This window comes from Peromyscus californicus, unplaced genomic scaffold, assembly GCF_007827085.1.
Source record: "Peromyscus californicus insignis strain IS unplaced genomic scaffold, ASM782708v3 Scaffold_16__1_contigs__length_79575227, whole genome shotgun sequence".
NCBI lineage: Eukaryota > Metazoa > Chordata > Mammalia > Rodentia > Cricetidae > Peromyscus > Peromyscus californicus.
Window position 1 is genome coordinate 3,247,897 of NW_026294458.1, and position 12,532 is coordinate 3,260,428.

The 12,532-nt window shown below is 45.8% G+C and overlaps 1 long non-coding RNA gene across 2 annotated transcripts; it reads right to left on the bottom strand.

The window, feature by feature from the left end:
• Positions 1-568: 568 nt before the first annotated feature.
• LOC128111734 (uncharacterized) lies at positions 569-3,469 on the bottom strand. Of its 2 annotated transcripts, none has more exons than XR_008218683.1 (2): positions 3,250-3,469; positions 569-2,403 (listed from the first exon to the last, which is right to left on the bottom strand). It is a non-coding gene; the product is annotated as an uncharacterized LOC128111734 (long non-coding RNA). The 2 variants fall into 2 exon arrangements; XR_008218684.1 differs by lacking the exon at positions 3,250-3,469 and adding an exon at positions 2,980-3,097.
• Positions 3,470-12,532: the final 9,063 nt, after the last annotated feature.

Here is a 12,532-nt window from a genome sequence, read left to right on the forward strand (position 1 = left end):
TTGGCCTACAGTCTTAGCATATCTGACAGACTCATCTGTAAAGCAGGATTTTCTGAAGGGCTGTCTTACCTTATCTTGGCAAAGTTTGGCAGTCCTTTCTTTTGTGTCCTGCTTGTCCCATATGGACAGTATACTGTCAGCAGTCGAAGTAAGGACATTTTCTTGCCCAGTGGCTAACTTTTGCCACAAAGAAAGTAAACTCCATATGGAGTTTCTTCAATACCCATCATCTTCTCTGACATAGATTGATGTTGCCAGGAGCAGACATGTCTCATTGTCAAAAAAAAGAACCTTATGTTATTAAAACATCTTAAATGCCATGTTCTGTAGATCTCTGAAGTGTTTGAAGACTACCTGTCTATCTAAAATACATCTGTTTGACCTTGAAAACATACCTAATTTGGCTACAAGTTCAATTATAATGACTAACTACTAACTTACATTTCTTTATATCATAATTAGTTGGTGATAATAACTTTCAAGGACTAGAAATTTATATTACATTGTTAAATGAGATGTATAGGTATAATACCTTGAACAAGATTAGAAATGTATGTGCAGTATGTTCAAAAAAAATCTCAACTTTTAATCAATGTACAAAGATCCATATCAATGTAAAATATTTAAAACAAGTAGTTGCTTTTTAAAAGTGGATTCAAAGTGGCTTCCTGAGACAGAGAATCTGCCAGCTCTGACTGGACCAAGAGAGCCTTCATCCAGTAACTGATGGAAGCAGATGCAGAGATCCACAGGCAAGCACCAAGCAGAACTCCAGGAGTCCAGTTGAAGAGAAAGAAGAGAGATTCTATGCGCAAGGAGCATCAAGATCATGATGGGGAAATGTACAGAGACAACCAAACCCAACTAGTGGGAACTCATGAACTTTAGACCAACACCTGTGGAGCCTGCATGGGACTGGACTAGGCCCTCTGCATAAGCTAGATAGTTGTGTAGCTTGATCTGCTTAAGAGGCCCCCTTGGCAGTAGGATAAGGATCCATCCCTGGTGCATGAGCTGGCTTTTTAGAGCCCACTACCTATGGTGGGACACCTTACACAGCATTGATGCAAGGGGAGGGGCTTGGACCTACCCCTACTGAATGTACCAGGCTCTGCAGACTCCCCGGGGAAGACCTTGGATTTTTGGAGGAGGGAATAGGGGTGGTTTGGGGGGGAGGTGGGAGGGGTGGGAGGAGGGAGGAGAGAGGGATCTGTGATCAATATGTAAAATGGATTTTTTAAATCCTTAATTAAATAAAGCAAAAAAAGTAGATTCAATAATCTATCCTTTTATCCTATTTCTTTATCCCATTTTTTTCTTTTCAAAACAAGAACCCTGAATCTAAACTTTGTTCAGCTTTTTTTCTGACCATTACCAATAACAACTTGTAACCAACCCCACTAAACAATGACAAATATCCATAACCCATTCGAGAACCAAAAACCACCTGCCCCAGCTCTTGGGAATGTGGACATAGTGTTCTTAAATTTACTTCCTGTTATCTAGGGGTGACAGCATCTTTAGAAGATTCTGAAAAGAAAAAGTTGGGTTAAATGTCAAGTCCTGGGAGAGTTAGCTGTATCATTTGTTGTCCAATTTGTTGCTTAAATTTAGTTTTATCATGGAACATTTTCCTTTCTCCAACTATTGTGACTGAAAATGTTGCTAGGTAGAGTCGCCATGGCTGGCATCTGTGTTCTCTTAGAGTTTGAACATCTGTCCAGGCCCTCATGTCTTTAGAGTCTCCTTTGAGAAGTCAGGTGTAGGCTAGGCATAATGGTGCACACCTTTAATCCTAGCATGAGGGAGGCAGAGGCAGGTGAGTCTCTGAGTTCTAGGCCACCCTGGTCTGTAGATCAAGTTCCAGAACAGCTAAGGCTACACAGAGAAACCTTGTCTCAAATAACCAAGAGACGAGGAGAGGGAAGGAGAGAGAGAAAGAGACAGGTGGTGGGCAAGGCCCGCCTTTTATAAGGAAATGTAGCGAATGTGCACAGGGGGTGCTCTTAGTGGCTGCAGCTGAGGATAGATCCTGTCATGACCCTAAGGGCAGGTCAATAAAGATGCCTAAATGCTAATATTCCTCCCTTTTGTTTATTATAAAAAGGTGAGGAGTTAGAACAGGGTAGCAGGTGAGGCGGGGATGAGGGCACTGTGTTCTCGAGACTGCTTCCTGATGACCTGGGGGGCGTTGATCATCTTTGGGAGATCTGAGAAAACTAGGGTGTTGGCCACATCTTGATGTAGCTGGTTGTTTCACTTCACTGTCCAGGCTCTGTGGAACTGTCCGGCACTACTTGGACCTGGCAAGATGCTGTTCAGATGGATCCAAGTCGACTCCCTGGAGCTCACAAGAAATCATGATGAGGTCACCAGTCAAGATGGAGGAGAACCACGTGGTTGCTGTTAATAGTTACATGCACATACACACAGAATTAAACACGAGCTGAGTAAATAGAAAGGGAGAGCTGGTGTGTGCTGAGCAAGATGAAGCTGGCTTCTCCATCTCTGATTCACACACTGCAGCAAACAGAACATTTAGAGAGGGAGAGCAGACAGACACAAGCAGGTCTTGAAGCAAAGAAAAAGAAAGAAAGTGGAGAATTCTTTTTCAGTTCCCTGACTGCCTGGTCCAGGGAATACTGAGCCCAGTCTCACACCCAGGGGAATGGTCAGAGGCGGGTGGCCCCACCAGAGACCCAATTGTTGGTATTGACTGGAAGGCAAAGCTGTGGGTGAATGAGAAAGCAGACTTGTTGCAGGTGGAAGACAGAAATCTGCTGAGGGTGGAGCAAGCCGGGAAGGGCCCAGCATGAGTGGGTATCCTCGGTGGGCCCTGCCAACGTATGCCACCAAACAAACAAGCCACACACCAAAGTCAGTGCAACAGGTTTGGGGGGGTAGGGGACAAAGAAGAGAAAAGGTGAAAGGCTACGTCAGAGTAGGGACTTGATAAGAGAAAGCTTGAAAGTAGGGTACCTGTAAGGATTCTGTATATGGGCAGCTCAGGGTCTTGTCTGGCGCCTTATTACGTCATCAGTGGGAGACTGCGTCCCAGCCTAAAAGCCGGACGTGCACCCCCACGCGGCCTAGCGCTCTCTCTCCCTCCCTCCCTCCCTCCCTCCCTCCCTCCCTCCCTCCCTCCCTCCCTCCCTCCCTCCCTCCCTCTCTCTCTCTCTCTCTCTCTCTCTCTCTCTCTCTCCCTCTCTCCCCCACCCCCTTCCCTCCTAATAAAGCTCTAAAAGGTACCACTGGGTTCTGTCGTGATCGTGACCTTTCCACGGGGTAACCAGTGCCAGCCACCAGCCCCCGCCCATCTATGGGATGGCTGGCAGAAGTTGCAAGGGTCCTGTGAAATACCGGGTATGGGTGTGAAAGGCCGCCAGGAGCGGAGCCGCGGGCAGCGCAGGCGGGCCGCATCTCCGTCTCCGCGCCAGCCGCCCGCGCCCGCTATGCGCGCCCCGCAGCCGCCCGCGCGCCCGGGCCCCGCGTCGTAGCGCGGCGGGCAGAGACCGCAGGCTCCCAGCCCGGGCCCGCCGTGTCCTCGAGCCCGATTGGCGCCGCTGCCCGGCGCCAGCGCCCGGTGCCGCCGCCGGCGAGGGTGGTGCGGGCCGCGACCCGGGCGCCCGGGGCCCTGCGGGATGGAGCAGGCCAAGGGCTGGGGACCCTCCGGGCGGTGCAAACTGGGACCCGGGTACCCCCGGGGTGGCGCAGCTTGGGGACTCGGGGACCCTGTGGGGGTGGCGCGGCCTGAGGACTGGGGAGCCCTGCAGGGAGGTGCAGGCAGGGACCCCGGGACTCTACTGGGATGGTGCTGAGGGGCCCCAGCATGCTTGCTTGGCCTGACGCCATTTTTGAGCAGGGCCTGAGGAGTACGGGGAGGGTTCAGTTGGAGGACATGGGCGCAGGAACGAGCGGGGTGTCTGCGGTCGGCCACCTGGCCCCAGAACAGGGAACTAAAGGTCAGAAAAACAACTTGTACCCTGGATAAGAGCCAAGTCAGCAGGCATGTCGAGCTCGGGGGAAAAACCACGAGCTGTCCTGAGTTTGAACCTGGCCTCATACGAATCGTCCAATCAGAACCCTGTAAACTATACTTCCTGCTTCTGTACCCGCCCTTCCGCTGCCCAACCCTATAAAAACCCTCCACTCCAGCCCGTCGGCACGCCAGTCTCTTCAGCCTCTGGAGGGACTGTGTCGCCCCGGGTACCCGTGTTCCGGAATAAAGCCTCTTGCTGTTTGCATCTGACTTGTGGTCTCGGTGTGATCTCTGGGCGAGGGTCTCTCCAGAGGGAAGACTCCAAACGGGGGTCTTTCAGGTGCTGGTTAGCGGCCATTTTGATTGGCGTCTAAGGAGTATGAGACCAAGTCTGACTGCAAAGGCGGGTGAGTTAAGCCCTTAAATCAGGTGCTGAATATGGAGGTAGGCGCATTTTCCAGGTAGAGAAGATCTAAGGGCTGGAATCTCTAGCATCCCAGAAATCCATCAAGGACCAATGAGGAGGCACAGGCTGCTTAGTGGATCATCATCCAAAACAGCAGGGGCTAATGGGCTAAGAGCCCAAGTGAGACAGTCGCCTGGTACCAGGACTTCAGGAAAAGCCAGAAGGCAAGGACTGTGCTCGAGAAACGAAGCCTCATTCATGGGAGATGGCCAGAAGCTGTGGGGAGGGGAGAGAACTGAACAACCATCAGTGTTGGTTGGAGAGTCTCAGTGACCCATTAGGTGGGGAAAGCAGGCTGTTTCAGACAGACCAGGTTCCAGGGTCCCAGCATGTCTCAGACTGCCGGGAGAGCCTGAGTCATGGCACAAAATGTTGTATTTTAAAAACCACGGGAAGGAGCTGCCATGCAACAGGGCCCACGTGAGAGGTTTACTGAGGGGAGGGGAGGGAAGGGGTAGAGACTGGTCCCTGGGGACAAGAATGAAGGAAGGGGAAGAGAGAGAGAGAGACGGGAGGTGGGCAAAGCCCACCTTTTATAAGGAAATGTAGTGAATGCACACAAGGGGTGTGTGGCTGCAGTTGAGGTATATCCTGTCAGGACCCTAAGGGCAGGCCAGTACAGATGCCTGAAAGCTAACAGGGAGGGAGGAAGGGGAAGAATAAGAAAATAAATGAAAGCTTTCAATTTCTTTCTGTGAAACCAGCATTATAATGAGAGCAAACAGAGAAAGGCACAACAAAAAGTAAAACTACAGACCAATCTTTCTCACGAACATAGACAAAAAATTCTCAATAAAATACTTGAAAACTGAACTCAAGATTGCATAAAAAAGTTCATCTACCAAGTTGCCTCATCACATAAATGACCTCAAGGACAGACATCGTATGATCATCTCAATATATACAGAAACAGGGCTGGAGAGACGGCTCAGCCTTTAAAGGCTAGGCTCACAACCAAAAATATACAGAAACAATCTTTGATAATATCCAGCATCCCTTCAAGACAAAAACCCTAGAGAGGCTATGGATGAAAAGAACATATCTCAACATAATGAAGGCTATGGCAAACATATAGCCAACCTTACCATAAATGGAGAAAATTTGCAGCACTCCCACTGAAATCAGGATTAAGATAAGGGTGTTTGCTCTATCTACACTCCCGTTTAGTTCAGAGTTTTCAGTCTTATTAAAGCAATAATACATGAAAAGGAAATAAGAGTATTATGAATAGGAAAGGATGAAGCCAAAGTACCTTTATTTACAGATGATATGATTCTATATATGAGACCCTAAAGACTGCACCAGAAAACTCCTATAACTGATAAACACTTTCAGCAAAGGATACAAAATTAACATAAAAAGAATTTGTGGTCTTCCTCTATACCAATGATTATCAGACTTAGAGAAACAATCCTATTCACAGTTGTATTACAAATAAGTAAATATGTAACACTTGGGAAGCAGAGGCAGGCAGTTCTCTGTGTATTCTAGGCCAGACTGGTCTACATAGTGCTTTTCAGGACATCCAAGGCTACATGATAGACACCTTGTCTCAATAAACTAAATGTAGGCTGGGCAGTGGTGGCGCAAGCCTTTAATCCCAGCACTCAGGAGGCAGAGCCAGGCGGATCTCTGTGAGTTCGAGGCCAGCCTGGGCTACCAAGTGAGTTCCAGGAAAGGCACAAAGCTACACAGAGAAACCCTGTCTCGAAAAACCAAAATAAATAAATAAATAAATAAATAAATAAATAAATAAATAAATAAATAAACTAAATGTAAAAAAATACCTTGGAATAAACCTAACCACCACAGAAATGAAAGACCTCTACAAACTTTAAGTTCATGAAAAAAGAAATTGAGGAAGACACTAGAAAATGGAAAGACCTCCCATTCTCATGGATCAAAAGAATTAATATTGTGAAAATGGTAATCTTATCAAAAAGAAATTTTCAAATTTAATGCATTGGCAATTAAAATTCCAGTGTTGTTCTTCACAGAAAAAAAATAAAATCTTAAAAATAATTTGGATTCACCAAAGATCCCAGATAGCCAAAGCAACCATGATGAAGACAAGGAATTTTTTAAGAGGAATCTTTAAAAGACCTTCTGTCTTACTTTTCTACTGCCATGATAAAAACACCATGGCCAAGACAACTTTATAAAAGAAAGCATTTAATTTAGGACTTACAGTTTCAGATCATTAGCATCCATGACCATCATGGTGGTGGCCATGGCAGCAGGCAGGCTGGCATGGCACTGGAGAAGCAGCTGAGAGCTCACATCTTGAGACACAACCATGAGGCAGAGGGCTGACTGGGAATGATATCTACTGAAACTCCCAGTGGCATACTTCCTTCAATCAGACCACACCCACTCCAACAAGGCCACCTCTCCTAACCCTTCCCAAACAGTTCCACCGGGAACCAAGTGTTCATACACGAGCTTATGGGAGCTGTTCCCATCCAAACCACCACACCTGATTTCAAGTTAAATCATAGAGCCATCGCAATAAAAATAGCATGGTGGTGGGCAAACACATACACACAAATAGATATGTAGATTAGTGGAAGAAAACAGAGGACCCAGATATAAACCCACACAACTTTTTAAAAGTATTTAACATCATTATCCATCAGGGAAATGTAAACTATACTACTTTGATATTCCATCCAACCTAGTTAGGATAACTACTATCAAGAATGATAGATGTGATACTATCGAAATGGTAAGAAATTCTGGCAAAGACGTGAGTAAAGGGAATCCCTGTTCACTGGTAGGGTGTAAAGTATCACCACTACAGAAATCAGTGTAGATGTTTTCAGGAAACTGAAATAGTATTAACACATCCACAAAGAACTCTGCAGCCTAAGACAAAGATACCTGCACAGCTGTTCACAGTAGCCAGAAAATGGAACCATCCTGGATGTCTTTTGACTGATAAGTGGATAGTGAAAATACGGTTCATATTCACAATAGAATTTTTTTTTTTTTTTTTTTTTTTTTTTTTTTTTTTTTTTTTTTTTTTTTTTGGTTTTTCGAGACAGGGTTTCTCTGTGTAGCTTTCCGCCTTTCCTGGATCTCGCTCTGTAGACCAGGCTGGCCTCGAACTCACAGAGATCCGCCTGCCTCTGCCTCCCGAGTGCTGGGATTAAAGGCGTGCGCCACCACCGCCCGGCCACAATAGAATTTTATTAAGCACTAAAAGTGATGAAATTTTCAGAAAAACGGATATAGCAGGGAAAGGTTATACTGAGTGAGATTAACCCAGGCTCAGAAAGACAAACAGCACACTTTGCTGTCTTGTGTGCAAATCCTCTTGAATTTTTAGACTTCTGTGTTTTAAATTGGAGTGAGTACCTGTAGAGCAGTGAGCAGAACTAAAAAAAAGCCACAGGGAGCTGGGGCAAGACAGAAAGGGATGGGAATGTGTGCAATGTGGAAGGAGAGGAGAGATCTAGGTGTGTAAACAAGAATGGGCAGGGGGGAGGGCTAACCAAAACTAAAGACGTGTGCTCAGAACCCCCAAACTGCCAACGTCACCAAAAATAAGGCAATCTTGGAAACTCTTAACAAGTAAGAGAGCCTAAAAGAAATGTGATGACTTAGATGAAATCATGGTACAGAGAAAGAACATTATGGGAGAAGTAAGGAAATCTGAACAAAGTCTAGGTTTTAATTAATAATAGTGTGTTAGTTTGTCCATTGTAATGAATGCATATTAATGTAAGATGTTACTAATAAGGGAAGCCTGGCAAGGAGCCCTAGGAACTCTCTGAACTATAGTCCCAATGTGTCCATCCTCTAACACTGCCCCATCTTAGTCCATTTGTACTGTGGTGGCTCAAATAAGAACGGCCCCAATAGGCTCATATATTCCGATGCCAGGTTCAGTCATTCATTCATATTCTCTCTCTCTCTCTCTCTCTCTCTCTCTCTCTCTCTCTCTCTCTCTCTCTGCCTGTGGATCAGGATGTAGCTCTCATGCCTGCCAAAACTTCTGAAACTGTAAGCAAGTCCTCAACTAGATGCTTCATCTAATAAGGGTTACTTTGGCACTGGTGTCTCTTCCCAGCGATAGAGCAGTAACCAAGACTTATGATATGATAAAATACCACAAACTAGGAGACTAAAAACAATGAACACTTGTTTTTCATGGTGCTGGAGGGAGGGACATTCCTGGTTAAGATGGAAGCAGATTCAGTGAGGACGCCTCCCATGGTGAAAGACCTCCCTGGGATTTTTTCATAAGGGCACCACCATCCTCCATGTGGGCTCCACACCTATGAGTCAGCTCCCAAACGCCCACCTCTTAATTCCTAGAATTAAATCCTAGAATTAGGATTTCAATGTCTAAATGGCAGAAGATACAAACATTAGACCATAGCATGTTCTAAACATTAAAAGTAATTTTTAAAAGTAAACAGTATTTCTGGGCATGGTAGCACACATCTTTAATTTCAGTACTTGGGAGGTAGAAAAAGGTGGGTTTCTGTGAATTCAGGGCCAGCCTAGTCTATGTAGTGAGTTCCAGGTCAGCTGGAGCAACATAGTGAGATGTGAGACTGTCTCAAAATGTGTGTGTGTGTGGGGGGGGGGTTGTGTGTGTGTGTGGTTGTGTGTATATGTGGTATATGTGTGTGGTTGTGTGTGCATATGAGGTATGTGTGTGTATATGTATGTATGTGTGTTAGCTTGAATGTAATTGGCCCCCATAAACTCACAGGGACTGGCATTATTAGGAGGTGTGGCTTTGTTGGAATAGGTGTGGCCATGTAGGAAGGAATGTGTCACTGTGGAGATGGGCTTTGAGATCTCCTATGCTCAAGCTATGCTCACTCAGACTCCTTCTTGTTACCTGCTAATCCAGATGTAGAACTCTCTGCTCTTTCTCCAGCATCATGTCTGCCTGCATGCCACCTTGCTTCCCGCCATGACGATAATGATCTGTAAGAGAACCACCATTAAATATTTAAGTATTTTCCTTTATAAGAGTTGCCATGGAAGGGGTTGGGGATTTAGCTCAGTGGTAGAGCGCTTGCCTAGCAAGCACAAGGCCCTGGGTTCGGTCCTCAGCTCTGGGAAAAAAAAAAAGAGTTGCCATGGTCATAGTGCCTCTTCACAGCAATAGAAACCCTAAGATAGTGTGTGTGTGTGTGTGTGTGTGTGTGTGTGTGTGTGTGTGTGTGTGTGTGTTGGTGAGCTCTTTGTGAGTCAGATGTAGGGGGTGGTAAAGAATGAGGTTGATGAAGATGCTTATATTTTGACTTAGAGAACTATAAAGAAGGAGAGACTCTTGGGTAAAATATGAAACAGTGGGCAGAGAGAAGCCTGGGAGGTCATTTGGGATGAGGGGTTAGGTAGCTGGGAGAGCAGAATGTCTAGGCCCTGAAGACAAGGAGAGAAGAGTAAGACAGGCTTCTCTGTGGCCCAAACATTCTCTTCCCTGCTGGTGCTGGCGTGCTGAGTAGAGTGGAGTGTACAGCTGCCCTTGTGATGTGTGACTAGGAAGAAGACTCACTCTCTTCAGGGTAACAAGCATGAATCCTGACCCCTCAGAGTGGGTATACGCATACACACACACATACATACATAAACACACACTTTTTACTGTGATTGACGTGTAATAGGTCACTGACCCAGTCTCCCAGTGAGACATGAAAAGATGTCCCCTGTGTGACTTCTTTTTTTTTTTTTTTTTTTGGTTTTTCGAGACAGGGTTTCTTTCCTAGAACTCACTTGGTAGCCCAGGCTGGCCTCGAACTCACAGAGATCTGCCTGGCTCTGCCTCCTGAGTGCTGGGATTAAAGGCGTGCGCCACCACCGCCCGGCCTGTGTGACTTCTTATTCTCAAATAGAGAAAGGATCTTAAGTAAAAACTAAGGCCAGCTGAAAAAGTACGGGCTTTGGTAAAGAGTGTTTACGAGCAATGGTTTGCGGACTGTAATGAATCACAACATTCATGTAAGATGCTAAGAGTGAAGGGAGCCTGAGAGCAGCACTAGGGACTTTGCCCAATACTTGTACAAAATGCCTGACAGAATCAACTCAGGGCAACGATTTATTTTAGCTTATAGCTTTGTGGCAGGGAAGCATGATGGTGTTGTTGGTAGCAGAAGAAACTTCTGTGAAGACTCAAAGCAACTTGCCTACGTCTCAGCAGCCAATTAGACAACACAGACCTCAGGCTACAACCGTGTGTGACTCTAACCCAAAAGTTCCACCCCCAAGACTGTCAGGGCCCATTTCAAAAAGTCCCCACAACCTCCTAAAGCTTTGCCAGTACCCGAAGACCATCTTTTCAAATACATGAGCCTGTTGGGACCACAAAATCAATCCCCAAAGAGACAGCTCCTTCATACCTTTTTTTACAGTGTGGTGCCGTGTGGTGCCAGGGGCTGTTGAACTAACTTGCGACTGGTCTAAGGACATTTTTGACTATCCCTTCAAAATTCTTGTTTGAGAACTCAGTCCTTTAAATTCATATGTCCGTGGTAGTTAGGGAGGCTGGTCAGCGTCTTGTGGCTACAGGGAAATACCTGGCATAAACAACTTAAAAAGGAGAGAGATTTATTTTGGATCATGGTGTCAGAGATTTTAGTCTACACTTGCTTGGTTCCATTGTTGTGGGAATGTGGTGGGGCAGAATATCATGGGTGTAGTGGATCAGTAATGGTTACCTCATGACGACCAGGAAGCAGAGCTGGGGTGCCAGGACAAGATAGAGCCCTCAAGAACATACACATATTGACCTATTTTGTCCAGCTAGACATCACTGCCAAATGCAGTTTTAGTACTTCCAAATAACACCATCAGATAATGTAACCATCAGTGGGTTAATCCACAAGCTACATAAGAGACTTCCTGATATAATCAGCTCACAAATGAGTGGGTCCACTAGCTGCAGAACATGCTTTCAACATGTGAGCTTCTTTGGGGTACTCATATCCAAACTATAGCATTAAGTGAGGTCGTGGATGTAGAGCCCAATGATGAGACTAGTGGTTTTCCTAAGGAAAGTGGAAGACCTGAGCTGGCATGCCTCTTTTCTGACACCTTATGATGCAGCAAGACGACCCTTACCAAGCAGTCCCTTGACTAAGACATTGCCAATTTTTTTTGTCTCAGTTTCAGAGGAGAGAGATGTAGACAGAGGCTTTTCTCTACCCCACCTCATCATGCAGTCACTTTTAAATAATCACTCAGAGGCTTATATTAATTATAAATGCTTGGCCGATGGCTCAGGCTTATTACTAGCTAGTTCTTACATTTTTTTTTTTTTTTTTTTTTTTTTGGTTTTTCGAGACAGGGTTTCTCTGTGTAGCTTTGCGCCTTTCCTGGAACTCGCTTTGGAGACCAGGCTGGCCTCGAACTCACAGAGATCCGCCTGGCTCTGCCTCCCGAGTGCTGGGATTAAAGGCGTGCGCCACCACCGCCCGGCCTAGTTCTTACATTTTAATTAACCCATTTCTATTAATCTATATATTGCCATGTGACTGTGGCAATTCTGGTCTGCTGGCATCTTGCTCCTTGGACAGCTGGATGGCTTCTCTCTCGACTCTACCCTTTTTCCTCCCTGTATTCAGTTTGGCTTTCCTGCCTAGCTATATTCTGCCCTGCCATAGGCCAAAGCAGCTTTATTCTTCAACCAATAAAAGCAACACATATTCACAGCATACAGAAGGACATCCCATATAAGTGAGACACAAACAGCAGTAGGGCAGACACTTCTCCTATGAGGAAGTCCTTACTGTTGGTGTCAATTTTTCTTGACAGAGATAAGCCTAGTATAAGACATGAGCCCCCTGGACTGCAAGATCTCAGTCTCAATGTTGACATCTGCCCCTGCAGAGAGAGCAGGGCTTCTTAAGTGCACCACTTGCTTGCTTCACCCTGGCTCCTGTCATGTTTGTTTCAATGTTTCTGGACTGACAGCTTCTAACTAGAGACAGAGGGCAGCAGAACTTAAGACATGGACAGATAACCCGGAAGACCCTGAAAAGGGATAAACAAACAGCTTCCCTGTGAGTCAGTGTGGTGAACACCTGCCTGATAGTAAAAGAATTATCCTCTAAGTTTGTGCAATAGTA